Raw genomic sequence first — 14,141 nt, forward strand, 5'->3', positions numbered from 1 at the left:
GAAATTTGGAAGACAACAAAATTAAAAGGAGACAATAAAAAAAAGGAAGATTAGGGAATTAAAAACCACAAGCTAAATATAGAGGAAAAAGGTAAACACAGAGGGTAAATACAGAGAGTTTACAGAGAGTAGTAAAGCCCAAAATAACTTGAAAAAAAAAGCTGTATAGAGTTTCTTATACAACGGTATGAAAAATAAGATTTTTAATAAAAATATAATTATAGATATATAACATTTCAGACTTTTAACAATGGACCAATGTAAATTAGAGAAATAATGTTGTAGAGTTCAAACTTGAAACTAATGTCATGGGCTCATATAGGTTGACTCGGATTTCAAAGGACGGAATCGAACTTTAATTAAAGATATATTCGTGACAACGACTTAAGCTGGCCAGGTAAGTGACCTTACTATCGGCATGGTTATATTTGATGTTGATACGTGCCCTGTGGTTCGGCATGTGTCATATATATTGATATGTGTGAATTATCTATGGATCGATATGCTTCCTATATGTTCTGTTATGTTATAATATGTGGATTGTATGATAATAATTATGGTACGATGTGCTCTAGGAGATGTTTGAGATAGGATACGAGAAGAATGCACAAAACGAAATGTAACGATAGGAGTAAGATACGTTCATGAAACGTTAGAGTTAGGTTACATACCGGAGTGCTATGGATAGGAGAGATTGATGAAAGAATACGGTTAGGTTATGGGTAGAAAGGGATAGATTTGTGATAGATTGATGGAACGATAGCATTAGGGTACGTTCTTATGACGATATGACTAAGGTACGTCATGTAATGATATGTCTGTGATAGGTATAAGAATGTTAATGCTATGGTAAGTTAGAGAACGATATGACTGAAGTGTTTACGTTATTGACTTGGTTAGATATGATACATTGTATGCTAGATTATTGTGCTCAAGTACGAAATCATGTGAACGTGAATGTATGTTATTTATGCTGCTTAGTTGATGTGATATGAATGCATGTGACGATGTGTGGCCCTTGTACGATTATGGCTTGTTGTATGAGTATTGAAATGTAACTGAATGAATTGTATGACATGAAATACGGTAAATTGCATGATACATAACCCCGCTAGGAATATGTATGATATGTAACGAAATGAGAATGAGAATGACATGTAAGCATAAAAACGTGACACGGGGTTATGTTCATTAAATGATGACTGTAGGACTAGTGGGACCTCATGCATATTGTGTGATCATGCATTTGGGGGGATACCCCTATCCCATCACGAGGGTACGGACGCGTACATCCAAATGGCAGGACAACGATCGTTATGCCCTGCATAGCGCTGCCGAGACGGTTTTAGTTTTAACGGGTCCCGGTGGGCTCCCAGAGCATGCCCACCGGCTAGGGATAGTGGCCCAGCGGTGTGCGAACTAGCTGGTGAGCCCATACTCACACTAGGCTGCGTGTAGAGTATATGGTACACGTCCACGATTACCTATTAGGATTACACCGTAGGGAAAACGAAACGAAATGAAACGAAACGAAACGAAATGGAAGATAGGTCCCATCATTTCATTGCATGTGATTGTTGCATTTAACCCCAATAGTGAGGTCACTTACCGAGTATTTCTTTAAATACTCAAGCCATGTGCTACTACATTTTTCAGGTTAAGGCAAGGCATTCCTGTACGGCTGACGATGGCATCGCAACTCGAGATCATGGCACATGCATAGGATAGTGGCATTTACTTTCTTAGACTTAGGTAGAATATGATGTTTTAAACTTAAACGCTTGTTTATTTTATTTCGAGAATTTTGTTGTATCGTTTTAAAGATGTTTTCGAAACACGTAAGTCCATGGCTGTGTTTTAAGTTATAGGTTATGTTTTATGAAATTTAAATGAAGTCTTCCGCCTTCAATGTTTATGGTATGTATACAGTAGCGACCTTAAATTAAGTAGAAAATTTTGGGTCGTTACAACCTCTCTTCTATCCCTAAAAGTTAGTAGGAGTGAATTCCATCTTGCACCCCACGTCCCCAGCTATTCACCCAGTCTTACCCTTGAAATGGGAGGCCTATTGAGTTTGCAAACTCAAGCCACTCTCACCCATGCAAATCTAAGGATAATTCCAAATAAACAAAAGTTCAAGGTTAGCTCAGGATTAAGATCGAGTTACCTAGGTCATCGAATGAAAAGAAAATCAGTCTCAACAGTAAACGACATTATAAAGTGAGAGTGGTTTTCTTCATGGTCCGAGCTTATGCAATACTCATTGCATAGGACGCCCCCACTCACATGTCTCCACATGTACAATTTAGTGCTCACATTGTTTATATCATATACAAAAGTGGGCCGCATCCATAGTGTCCTCAGAATAAGGTACTCAGTCTTATCCTTATACTATAGATCATTTTGACTATATACTTGAACTTGATCCACTCTTATGTCTCTACATATAGTTCAAGTAATCATACTATAGCCAAAGAGTTCTTAGTTTATTGGATTTAGATTAATGATCGTAAAGTTCACTTTATTCAATAATAATCTTTACTGAATAAACAACAATAATAACTTTATTGAAAATAGAATATGTTTTTGTTTACAAACTATGAGTTTTAGGACATAAAACCCAACAAACTCGCACTTGGACAAAAACTCTAGTGGGGTTTTATAACGTTGAGTAGAGAGAAAGACATAAATACAATAAACTAGGGCATCACATACTCATGCCTTTTCTCCCACTTTCCCTAGATTACATAACTCGTAGTCCTAGACTCACTAGGTGCCCTTCAAACACTTTAGTTGTGAGGGGCTTTGTAAATGGATCAGCAATGTTGTGCTCTGAAGCTATCTATGTGACGATCACATCTCCTCGTTGCACAATCTCCCTTATGAGATTATATTTGCGCTCAATATGTTTTCCTCGCTTATGGCTTCTTGGTTCTTTTGAATTTGCAACTGCTCCACTGTTATCACAATAAAGAGGGAGGGGAAGATGCAAATTTGGAATGACTTCCAAATCAGTTAAGAACTTCCTATGCCATACAGATTCTTTCACTGCTTCCTAAGCCATACAGATTCTTTCACTGTTTCACAAGCAGAACATACTCAGCCTCCATGGTGGAATCAACAATGCAACCTTGCTTTATGCTTCTCCATATTAGTGCTCCTCCGTTCAGAGTGAGACAGATTCTGATGTCGATTTTCTCGAATCTACATCGATCTAAAAATCTGAGTGAGTGTACCCTGTAAGGATAAGATCCTTAGCACCGTACATTAGCATATAGTCCCTCGCTCTCCTAAGATACTTGAGGATATTCTTAACGGCAGTCCAATGAGCACGTCCCAGATTAGACTGATATCTGCTGACAATTCCCATAGCATAGCATATGTCGGGTCGGGTACATAGCATGGCATACATCAGACTACCGACTACTGAAGCATAGGGAATGTGTCTCATATCCTCAACTTCTTGACGTGTCTTAGGACTTTGTTCCTTCGACAAATGAACTCCATGCCTGAAAAGTAATAATCCTTTCTTGGAGTCCTACATCTTATATCGAATTAACATTTTGTCAATGTACGAAACTTGAGACAATGCTAGTGTTTTGTTCTTGTGATTCCGAACAATTTGGATTCCAAGAACAAACTGAGCCTCTCCCAAATCTTTCATTTGAAATTGTGTCGCTAGCCAATGCTTAATGTCAGTCAGAAATCCCACATCATTCCCAATGAGTAGATATTGTCAACGTACAACACCAGGAAAACTACTATAGAGTGGACTATCCTTTTATAAACACAAGGTTCGTCAACATTCTGTTTAAAGCCATAAGATTTGATCGCAGTATCAAACTTTATATTCCAGGATCGAGATGCTTGCCTCAACCCATAAATGGATCTTTTAAACTTGCAAACCCTTTGCTTGTGATCCTGTTCAATGAACCCCTCTAGTTGAGCCATATAGATACTCTCTTCAAGTTTGCCATTTAGAAAGGTTGTCTTAACATCCATTTGCCAAATTTCATAATCATAAAATGTGGCAATAAACAAGAGTATTCTTATCGATTTAAGCATAGCAACAGGAGAGAAGGTTCTTCATAGTCCACCCCCTCTCTTTGGGTATAACCCTTTGCTACAAGTCGAGCTTTAAAGGTCTGTACCTTATCGGTGTTCGGTCTCGTTTCCTCTTATAGACCTATTTGCAACCAATAGGTTTTACCCCATCTGGTTGATCTACATGTTCCCAGACTAAATTGAAGTACATTGACTCCATCTCAAGATTCATGGCTTTGATCCACTGATCTCTTTCTTCATCATTCATTGCCTGTTTATAGGTCAATGGATCCTTAATGCCATCATTAGGTATGATGACTTGGGTTTTTGTGAAACCCAAGTAACGATCGGGTTGAGTTATAACCCTCCCACTACGTCGAGGCAGTCTCAACTCTTGAGAAGGATGTGATTGACCAAAAGTGTCTGGTCCATCAACAACTCTTGGTGAAGGACCAACTTGATCAACAACTCTTGTTGTTTTATTAGTAGCTTCTTTAGAAATCTCATTTAATACTAGTTTACTGCGAGGTTGATGATTTCTTACGTGGTCTTCCTCTAAGAATGTAGTGTTTTTTGATACAAACACTCTATCTTCTTGAGGGTCATAAAACAAACCACCTTTCGTCTCTTTGGGGTATCCTACGAATAGACATAATTTTGAACGTCGTTCTAATTTCGTGGAGTTTTGCAACAACACATGTGTTGGACATCCCCAAATTCTGAAGTGACGTAAACTACCATTACGCCCTTTCCATAACTCATAAGGTGTTTCTAAAACACTCTTAGTAGGAACCATGTTCAAAATATATGTAGCAGTCTCCATTGCATATCCCCAAAATGGATCGGGTAATTGAGCGAAACTCATCATAGACCGAACCATGTCTAACAGAGTTCTATTTCTCCTTTTTGATACATCATTTTGTTGAGGCATACCAGGGGCTGAGAGTTGAGACCTTATTCCATGTTCTATCATATAGTCCTGAAATCTTAAAAATTCATTAGCCTGTCATCTTTACCTTACTGTCTCTCTTGTTTGGACTCAAAGGGTTTGGTTTTCAATCTTGGACCAAATCTAGAAGAATATTCTTATTTTTATTTGCTTATTTATTTGTATTGAAATATCCATTAAATTCATAGCCACCCTATCAAAATTTACGGCTTTCAAGTGTTCCGATGGGCCCAACTCACACGATGCTTTCTTGTCTATCGTGTAGGTCACAACCTACCCTCTTAGATATGACATTCTCTCTGAGAGATCCCACATCGAATGGAGAGGTGAGCAAATCATTTTATAAGGGTGTGAAAACCCCTGGTACATGCGTTTTAAAACCTTGAGTGGGAGTCCCAAAGGGAAAGCCCAAAAAAGACAATATCCACTTGGTAAATTGACTTTTAATCAAAAGTACCTACTTTATAATAATTCAGCCATGTTATATTAAATTATACAACTTATGCAAATTCCTTTCTAGTACAAGATCAACCAAACAAATTAATTTCAACCTGATCATGAGATTGTACTTTTGACGATATCAGAGATTCAAATCGCTCTATACTGCATGTTCTTGAACTCATTTTTATTCCATATTAATGTGATAGCAGCTCTGTTACAAAGACTTGATGGAGCTTACAAGCAAAAGGGTAATAAACTAGTTTACATACAAAAATGACATGAAGTCTAATGCCTCCAAACTACAAACTCCTTGGGAAGGAGATCGTCTCGTAAGTGCAAATATAAACCATCTGTGAATGTTTGCTTAATCCACCACACCTAAATGGTGTGAAAGTTATCTTATTTATAATCAAATAAATTACAAGGATATGGAAATAGTAATAAATGGAAATAACAATAAATGGAAAGATACTATAGTAATAAGGCAAATGTTAGATATTTGCCTTATAATAAAATATCAAATATAATATATATGGTAAACTATAATTTATTACTAAATATCCTTAACACCCCACCGCAAGCTAAGCGTCGGATTTAAACGAACGTGAAGCTTGAATCTGAAAAATTCAAAGAGGTTGAGAAACACTTTTCGCGAAGATATTAACAACCTGGTTCAGAGGAGGCGTAGAGAAACACTTTCTTGGCCATCGAAAACTGCAGAGAGATCGCCGCTCAGCGGCAATGCTGCCTTGGCTTCGGTGAGAATATGTCTAACCCATGAAGAGGGATTGTCGCTTAGCGACGATGCTGACTTGGCTCTGGTGAGAATATGTCTAACCCCAAGAAGTAGAAGGGGAAACCTAGAGCAAGGGACAAAGACAATGTTGAAGCCGGAAGAGTCGCCACATTGGGCGAATGAGCCAATTTTGGCGAGAAGGGCAGCTGGAAGAGTCGCCACATTGGGGCGAAGGAGCCAATTTTGGCGAGAAGGGCGGCGGCAACTTGGTTGGCGAAGATGCCAGTGCGGCGCCCAGATTCCAAAGGTAAATCTCTGCAGAAGGTCGATGGGCTTATTGAGATTCTGTATATTTTCGAAGAGGGATGCTGATGAAGATCCTAAGATTAGGGTTTTTGCGAAGGATGAATGATGAAGGGAAAAATTGGGAAGAAAATGAAAGAGGCTATGTTTGGAAAAGGTGAGGTTGTATGTACAGAGTATGGCGAAGGATGATTTGGAGGTCAAAAAGGTGGAGCCGAAGAATAATCAATCGACTCTGCATGTGACAGCCATGACGACTGCCCCTGCGGCATCAAAGACAACAGTGGTGGTGGAGAAGAACAGTAGAAGATTTCAAAAGCCATTGAAAAGAAAGAATCTAGGTTGCTAAACCAAAATGGCTCTGATACCATGTGAATGTTTGCTTAATCCACCACACCTAAATGGTGTGAAAGTTATCTTATTTATAATCAAATAAATTACAAGGATATGGAAATAGTAATAAATGGAAATAACAATAAATGGAAAGATACTATAGTAATAAGGCAAATGTTAGATATTTGCCTTATAATAAAATATCAAATATAATATATATGGTAAACTATAATTTATTACTAAATATCCTTAACACCATCATCAAGCAATTATTTAGTGTATTCTAAGATGTCGAACGTATAGTACTTGTATACAATTAGATACGATCATTTTGGTAAAAAGTTTATCAAATTGCAACAAAAATAGCCATAGAATTATTTCTAGGGTTTCTTCTTCCTTACGACCATACTTATCAAAATCAAAGTTTGTTATACTTCCATAGGTGTTTATGGATGAGTTGGTTGCTGAAATTCAGGCGAAGAGCTCAACTTTCAAGCTCTAACTTCAAATCTGGAGGATGTGAAATGAACTCAATTTATTTTGACCCATACTAAAAAACGAGCTTTCATATTTTGGGTCAAAATATTATTTAGATACATAACCCTTTGCAGATAAGGTATGAGCTACCCTACGCATAATTTAAAAGATACGGTATGAATTAAGATAACAAAGTTCGATAGTTCGATTTCTTACTCCTGAAATGTTGAACTAAAATAATCAAAATTTAGAGACCTATTAGCCATTCTATCAGAGTCTAAACGTATAATTTAAATGTCCAATAAGCTTTTAATCTTACATGATCTTACACGCTCTTTATATGGTATGTTCTTACTACATCTCCCTTGTACAGCATGTAAATGTACAATAAGAAATATTATTAAATTTATTTTCATTTATACATTTTTTTAAATAGGATATGTATTAGAAAATGAAATTTTTTTGGTAAAAATTTATTTGAAAAAAAAAATTCCTTGTCTCGAATGTGATCTCCATGAGAAATCCTCCCTCTAATCTCTGAAAAAAATAAATGGAGGATTTCGCACCTAATCTCCTCGATAATCAGCTCTCTAATCCCCACGAAAACAAACGGATGATTTTTCAGGAATAAAAAATAAAAACGGAAAAAGAGAAAGCTTTCCCACACATCTGTAGAGATCTCTTCCAACAATAAACAATAAATGAAAATCAAATGATCCATATTTACTATTTATGGAAAGAATACTAATATTGAAACCTTTTAATGATACAATCAACTTTTACCTTCCATTCTACTATTTATTGACTATAAAAGTGAAACAAACCAATCACATATGTGTTCATGCCTATATTTTTTCTCTACCATTCCAACAAAATATGTTTATTTTCAACACTTACGCTTTCTCTCTGAATTTCATTGTTCTTCGCTAACCAAGTCACTGTAATTGAATGATCGATCATCCAAAACCAAGAAATTATCGTCAAGATAACAAATGCGCTAAAAGTTAAGAATCAGCTCACTTTTCACTCCAAATCTGGCGATGGAGTCCACAAGCTTACACCGTGGGCCAGCTACGACTCCAGCTTTCGTCCAAATTTGGTTGTTTTACTGTTTCTCCCAATGGCCTGGCTCATTTCATTACTTCGATATGTACGTAAATAAGAGAAATAGAAATAATTGCGAAAGTACTCTATGTTCGTGGTATGTGAGTGAGCAAAATGTTTGTATGTTCAGCTATAAAACCAATAATTATGATATTTGGTAAGAGCGGTCGGGTAAAAAATCAATATATTCATAAATTGGAAGGTTGGATTTTAATAATGAAATAAATTAATGTTTTTTGATATGTTTGTTGGTGTGTGTATCTTTTCTTCTTCTTCTTTTTTTTTTTTTTAAGCTTGATATGATCATTAGTATAAGTGAAATTATGATCTTAAGAATTGTCAACTTATTTTGGTCATGATTGGTAATCAAAACAACTACTACTCTTTTTTATTTCATATGAAGGAGATAGCACCTTCGCTTGATGAAGCATACATGACAAAAGGGGAAAGATAAGAAAATTGTGTAATTATTTCATGGCTTGTTGCAGCAACAAAGCATGAGTGGAGAAGTACATTCCTCCATTTTACCCGGCTCTTCTGCAGAACTCATTAGAAAGTTCAGCGCCCTCGCAAGGGGGAGTGTCGTGCTGGAACTAATGCACATTTTAGTTGCGGCCAAACAGGGCACTTTGCGACAAACTGCCCTTAGATGAGAGATCAGAACACTAATCGACCTGTAATACAAAATTAAAGGGGTCGGGGTGCCCAACAATAGTAGGGGCGAGCTGTAGCCCATGCAACCACAGGCAGGCAACCGACACGCCAGACGCAGTTGTTATAGGTACACTACTTGTCTTTGGTCATTTGCCTTTTGTACTATTTGATTCGGGTTCTACATACTCGTTTGTGTCTGAAGAATTTGTTGACTTAGCGCACCTAGAAAAAGAACCCTTAGAGATCCTCCTATCAGTGTCCACCCTTGCTCACGAACTATTAATGGCTACTCATAGAGTTAAGGGAGGTAGTGTGATAGTGTCGGGACGTGTCATATAAGCTACTTTAATAGTATTAAGTATGCAAGACTTTGATGTCATTTTGGGTATGAATTGGCTAGGCGAGAATCGCGTTCTAATAGATTGTGAAACTTGAATTGTTACTCTCGAACTCCCGTCAGGGGATAGCTTCACATATAAGGGAGCCACATCCAAAAGAACCCCAAGCGTCATAACAGCACTAAAGGCTAAGACGATGATCTGCAGTGGTGCAAGCGCATTTGTAGCTAGTGTGACCTTAGATAGTAGTAATGAACAGACAGTCTTGCCAGTACACATTGTCAGGGAGTTCGTCGATGTTTTCCCAGAGGACTTGTCAAGTTAGCCCCCAGTTAGGGAAGTTGACTTCGGGATCGAACTAGAACCAGGAACTGCGCCGATCTCCAAGGCACCTTACAGAATGGCACCTGCAGAACTCAGGGAATTAAAGGAACAGTTACAGAAGCTATTGGATAAGGGTTTCATATGACCCAGTGTATCGCCTTGGAGAGCCCTTGTTCTGTTTGTCAAGAAGAAGATAGATCCTTGGGTCTGTGTATAGACTATAGAGAGATGAACAAGATCACTATAAAGAATAAGTACCCCCTCCTGAGAATCGACGACTTGTTTGATCAATTACAGAAAGCAACGGTTTTCTCCAAAATTGACTTGAGGTTAGAGTATCATCAATTGAAGGATAAGAGAAGAAGATATACCCAAAGCTGACTTGAGGTTAGAGTTTCTTGTCATGTCCTTTGGCCTTACCAATGCACCAGCCGTCTTCATGGAACTAATGAACAAGGTGTTTAAGGAATTCTTAGACACTTTTGTTATAGTGTTTATTGATGACATTCTTGTGTACTCTAAGTCGGAGGCAAAGCACGAAGAGCATTTGAAGAAAGTTCTTACCGTACTGGGAAACCAACAATTGTATGCCAAGTTTTCTAAGTGTGAGTTTTGGCTATCGAATGTAGCATTTTTGGGTCATGTCGTGTCAAGCAGAGGAATCACAGTGGACCCAGCTAAGATAGAGACAGTGATGAAGTGGCCAAGGCCAACCACAGTCACTGAAGTATGGAATTTTCTACGACTAGTTGGATATTACAGATTGTTTGTCCAGGATTTCTCCAAAATATCTTGACTCTAACTCAGTTAACCAAGAAGCGCAAGCCCTTTGTGTAGACATCAACTTGTGTACAGAGTTTCAAGGAAATCAAGGAGAGGTTGGTGACAACACCAATCCTCATAGTTCCAGATGATTCAAGAAATCTAGTGGTGTACAGCTACACATCAGGAAAAAGTCTGGGGTGCGTGCTCATGCAAAAGGGTAAGGAGATAGCTTACGCTTCTAGACAACTGAAGGAATATGAACGAAATTAACCCACTCATAACCTTGAGTTAGCAGCAGTGGTGTTTGCACTGAAAACGTGACGACATTATCTATATGAAGAGAAAATCCAAGTATTCACTGATCACAAGAGCCTCAAGTACCTATTTACAAAGAAGGAGCTTAATATGAGACAAAGGAGATGGTTGGAACTAGTAAAAGATTATGACATCGAGATCCCGTACCATCTAGGCAAGGCCAATGTTGTGGTGGACGCATTGAGCAGAAAGGTTGTTCATACTTCCGCGATGATCACCAAGCAGGAAAGAATACACTATGAGATGAAGAGGGCTGGAATCGATGTTGTAATTAGAGGTGGTACTGCATAGATAACACAGATAACCATGCAACCCACCCTGCAAAAACAAATTATTGACACTTAAAAGTCTGATGAACACCTTGGGAAAGTGTGGAGTCAGACAAAGACAGAAAGACCAGTAGGGTACTCTATCTCTTCAGACGGGGGCCTGCTGTGGAAAAACCGCCTGTGTGTTCCCCGTGACAAGAAATCCTAAAGGATATTATGACGGAAGCCCATGATGTTGGGTTTTATGTCCTAAAATTCATAGTTTGTAAAAATAAAACATATTCTGTTTTCAATAAAGTTATTATTGATGTTTATTTAGTAAAGATTGTTATTGAATAAAGTGAATTTTACGATCATTAATCTAAATCCAATAAACTAAGAACATTCTCACTATAATATGATTACTTGAACTATATGTAGAGACATAAGAGTGGATCAAGTTCAAGTATATAGTCAAAATGATCTATAATACAGGGATAAGACTGAGTAACTTATTCTAGGGACACTATGGATGCGGCCCACTTTTGTATATGATATAAACAATGTGATCACTAAATTGTACATGTGGAGACATGTGAGTGGGGGCGTCCTATGCAATGAGTATTGCATAAGATCGAACCATGAAGAAAACCACTCTCACTTTATAATGATGTTTACTGTTGAGACTTATTTTTTCATTCGATGACTTAGGTAACTCGATCTTAATCCTGAGCTAACTATGAACTCCTATTTATTCGGAATTATCCTTAGATTTTCATGGGTGAGAGTGGCCCAAGTTCACCAACTCAATAAGTCTCCTATTTCAGGGGTAAGACAAGGTGAATAGTTGGGGGCATAGGGTGTAGGATGGAATTCACTCCTACCCGCTTTTGGGGATAGTAGAGAGGTTGTTCCCTTAAGTGCTGACTCCAGGTCTTGAGCAAGGGCCCCACCCTCTCATTGGCCCGAGAGGGATTCGGTTTGGTGGTTGAACCACAAACCAATTGTTCATTAGAGGATCAATGGGACTTAAGGAACAAGAAGTAACTTTAGGGGTAAAATGGTAAATTGACTCAGCTCTAGTTATAAACAACCTATGAATGATCGACTTACTAATCATGGTTATATCAAATGAACAGAAATATATCTATAGTGAGGGGAGTGCAACTACTAGGCTATGGTGGAGTGTCCCATATACAAAAGTGGGCCGCATCCATAGTGTCCCCAAGATAAGGTACTCAGCCTTATCCATGTACTATAGATCATTTTGACTATATACTTGAACTTGATCCACTCTTATGTCTCTACATATAGTTCAAGTAATCATACTATAGTGAGAGTGTTCTTAATTTATTGGATTTAGATTAATAATCCTAAAAGTCACTTTATTCAATAACAATCTTTACTGAATAAACATCCATAATAACTTTATTGAAAATAGAATATGTTTTTGTTTACAATCTATGAGATTTAGAACATAATACCCAACAAACTCCCACTTGGACTAAAACTATAGTGGGGTTTTATAATGTTGAGTATTGAGAAAGATATAAATACAATAAACTAGGGCATCACATACTCATGCTTTTTCTCCCACTTTCCCTAGATTACATAACTCGTAGTCCTAGACTCACTAGGTGCCCTTCAAACACTTTAGCCGTGAGGGGCTTTGTAAATGGATCAACAATGTTGTGCTCTGAAGCTATCTGTGTGACGATCACATCTCCTCGTTGCACAATTTCCCTTATGAGATGATATTTGCGCTCAATATGTTTTCCTCGCTTATGGATTCTTGGTTCTTTAGAATTTGAAACCGCTCCACTATTATCACAATAAAGAGTGATAGACAGATGCATATTTGGAACAACTTCCAAATCAGTTAAGAACTTTCTAAGCCATACAGATTCTTTCGCTGCTTCACAAGCAACAACATACTCAGTCTCCATGGTGGAATCAACAATGCAACCTTGCTTTATACTTCTCCATTTAGAGTGAAACCAAATCCTTATGTCAATTTCCTCGAATCTATATCGGTCTAAAAATCTGAGTCAGTGTACCCTGTAAGGATAAGATCCTTAGCGCCGTACATTAGCATATAGTTCTTCGTTCTCTTAAGATACTTGAGGATATTCTTAACAGCAGTTCAATGAGCACGTCCCGGATTGGACTGATATCTGCTGACAATTCTCACAGCATAGCATATGTCGGGTCAGGTACATAGCATGACATACATCAGACTACCAACTGCTGATGCATACAGAATGTATCGCCTATCCTCAACTTCTTGAGGTGTCTTAGGACTTTGTTCCTTCAACAAATGAACTCCGTGCCTGAATGGTAATAATTCTTTCTTGGAGTCCTGCATCTTATATCGAATCAACATTTTGTCGATGTACGATGCCTAAGACAGTGCTAGTGTTTTGTTTTTGCGATTCCGAACAATTTGGATTCCAAGAACGAACTGAGCCTCTCTCAAATCTTTCATTTGAAATTGTGTCGCTAGCCAATGCTTAATGTCAGTCAGAAATCCCACATCATTCCCAATGAGTAGAATATCGTCAACATACACACCAGGAAAACTACTGTAGAGTTGATTATCCTTTTATAAACACAAGGTTCGTCAACATTCTGTTTAAAGCCATAAGATTTGATCGCAGTATCAAACTTTATATTCCAGGATCGAGATGCTTGCCTCAACCCATAAATGGATCTTTTAAACTTGCAAACCCTTTGCTTGTGATCCTGTTCAATGAACCCCTCTAGTTGAGCCATATAGATACTCTCTTCAAGTTTGCCGTTTAGAAAGGCTGTCTTAACATCCATTTGCCAAATTTCATAATCATAAAATGTGGCAATAAACAAGAGTATTCTTATCGATTTAAGCATAGCAACAGGAGAGAAGGTTCTTCATAGTCCACCCCCTCTCTTTGGGTATAACCCTTTGCTACAAGTCGAGCTTTAAAGGTTTGTACCTTGCCGACTTGGTCTCGTTTCCTCTTGTAGATCCATATGTATCCAATAGGTTTTACCCCATCTGGTTGATCTACAAGTTCTCAGACTGAATTGAAGTACATTAATTCTATTTCAAGATTCATGGCTTTGATCCACTG

The sequence above is a fragment of the Cucurbita moschata genome, unplaced genomic scaffold, assembly GCF_002738365.1.
Source record: "Cucurbita moschata cultivar Rifu unplaced genomic scaffold, Cmos_1.0 Cmo_Scf00103, whole genome shotgun sequence".
Lineage (NCBI taxonomy): Eukaryota > Viridiplantae > Streptophyta > Magnoliopsida > Cucurbitales > Cucurbitaceae > Cucurbita > Cucurbita moschata.